Source organism: Sinocyclocheilus grahami, unplaced genomic scaffold (assembly GCF_001515645.1).
Source record: "Sinocyclocheilus grahami isolate Dianchi unplaced genomic scaffold, SAMN03320097.WGS_v1.1 scaffold1149.1, whole genome shotgun sequence".
NCBI classification, from domain to species: Eukaryota; Metazoa; Chordata; class Actinopteri; order Cypriniformes; family Cyprinidae; genus Sinocyclocheilus; species Sinocyclocheilus grahami.
This window is the reverse complement of record NW_015506328.1, coordinates 469,620-472,119: the sequence shown is the minus strand read 5'-3', so window position 1 is coordinate 472,119 and position 2,500 is coordinate 469,620.

Below are 2,500 nucleotides of genomic sequence, written 5' to 3'. Positions count from 1 at the left end.
TAATTAAAAAAAATACCATGATGTAAATATTTGGTCATACCGCCCAGCACTAATCTATATATTATTGTATATAATTCTCTAAAGATTCATGTCTGACGTCGTGTACACAGCATTCATATTTTGAGACAGTTTCTCCAAACACTGAATGTCTAGATTCTAGAATCAGGCTTGCAGCAGTAATAGGGTTGGGTATCGTTTGGGTTTTTTCGATACCGGTGCCTGAACCGATACTTATTAAAAAAATAAAAAATAAAAATTCCCCCAAAAATGATGGATTGGCCATTAGCACTATAAACACATGATGTCTGTTTCACAAATTCAGTGTTTTCAGTTTTATTTTTTTCTGGATTGTGTCTTAATGCTTGAATTAAATGTTAATGCTTAAAAGGCATATCTAATCAATTGAATTCATAAGACTTTAATTTAATGATGTGTTAAAATTATTTTACAGTAATAGAGCACTTAGAATTTTTTTCTATGTTGTTTTCTTTTAATTATCTGGATTTAAGATTTAATACAAATGTATTATTGGTGAGAATCAAATGGAGGCATAAAACATTAATTTAATATCTTAAAATGTTGTCAAATGAAAATGAGGTTTACTGTTAAAATGAAACCATGAAAGAAAAGTGTGCGATATTCCTTAAAAAATTGTTTAAATTATTATTTATGAATACTATTAATATTAATTTATTATTATATATTTTTAATGTTATTAATATTAATAATATTAACTATTATTGTTAAATATTATTAGTATAACTTTGAAAAGTACATTTCACTGTGCATTAGTAATATATTAAAGTTAAACTTTCGAAGCAGACATTAGATTTCGATAGCAGTCTTTTTAGGCTTTAATATTCACAGACACTAGTGCAGCCCTACTTTTGATATATTCATCCAGATTTGCCAAATTCCATTGTTGTTATGACTGGATTCTGTCTGTGTCTAGTCTGCTGACTTGAGGAACAGACTGTTGGCGCAGGAGTGGCTGGCACACGCGACACAAACCTGCTGCTCTACCTGCGACTGACAAACACGCTTACAAACAGATCTTCAGGTCCGCTCTGTCCTCCGAAACGATGCTTGAGGTGCTTTGTAGAGATCTGGTTCTGATGCTCCTGCTGTCGCAGGTTCAATCAGAGCGCGTGTTTGTGTCGTTTGTGCAGTCAGCAGTGTGTTTAATGAAAGGAGAGCGCAGCGGCGTCCTGGCCTCCGTCAGCATGTGCTTTTACAGTCAGGGATAAATGCAGACGCAGTGTTTCAGAGAGAGAGAGAGAGAGAGAGAGACGCTGATCTCAATAAACCTCCTCCAGCAGGACCTGCTCTCATAGTGTGTGTGTGTGTGTGTGTAAGTGTGTGTGTGTGTGTGTGTGTTTTTGTGTGTGTGTGAGTGCGCGAGTGTATGTGTGTGCAAGAGTGTGTTTGTGAGTGTGAGTGTGCTTGTGTGTGTGTGTGTGTGCGAGCGTGTGTGTGTGCGTGTGTGTGTGTGTTTTTGTGTGTGTGCGAGTGTTTTTGTGTGTGCGTGTGTGAGTGTTTTTGTGTGTGCGTGTGTGAGTGTTTTTGTGTGTGTGTGAGTGTGAGTGTTTTTGTGTGTGTGTGTGCGTGTGAGTGTTTTTGTGTGTGCGTGTGTGAGTGTTTTTGTGTGTGTGTGAGTGTGAGTGTTTTTGTGTGCGTGTGAGTGTTTTTGTGTGTGTGAGTGTTTTTGTGTGTGTGTGCGCGAGTGTGTGTGCGCGAGTGTATGTGTGTGCAAGAGTTTATTTGTGAGTGTGAGTGTTTTTGTGTGTGTGTGTGTGCGAGCGTGTGTGTGTGCAAGCGTGTGTGTGTGTGTGTGTGAGCGAGTGTGTGTGTGTGTGTGCGAGCGTGTGTATGTGCAAGCGTGTGTGTGTGCGCGAGCGTGTGTGTGTGTGTGTGTGTGCGAGCGTGTGTGTGTGTGTGCGCGTGTGTGTGCAAGCGTGTGTGTGTGTGTGTGTGTGTGCGAGCGAGTGTGTGTGAGTGTTTTTGTGTGTGTGTGAGTGTGAGTGTTTTTGTGTGCGTGTGAGTGTTTTTGTGTGTGTGAGTGTTTTTGTGTGTGTGTGCGCGAGTGTGTGTGCGCGAGTGTATGTGTGTGCAAGAGTTTATTTGTGAGTGTGAGTGTGTTTGTGTGTGTGTGTGGGAGGGTGTGTGTGTGTGCGAGCGTGTGTGTGTGCAAGCGTGTGTGTGTGTGTGTGTGTGCGTGTGTGTGTGTGTGTGTGAGCGTGTGTGTGTGTGTGTGTGTGTGCGAGCGAGTGTGTGTGAGTGTTTTTGTGTGTGTGTGAGTGTGAGTGTTTTTGTGTGCGTGTGAGTGTTTTTGTGTGTGTGAGTGTTTTTGTGTGTGTGTGCGCGAGTGTGTGTGCGCGAGTGTATGTGTGTGCAAGAGTTTATTTGTGAGTGTGAGTGTTTTTGTGTGTGTGTGTGTGCGAGCGTGTGTGTGTGCAAGCGTGTGTGTGTGTGTGTGTGAGCGAGTGTGTGTGTGTGTGTG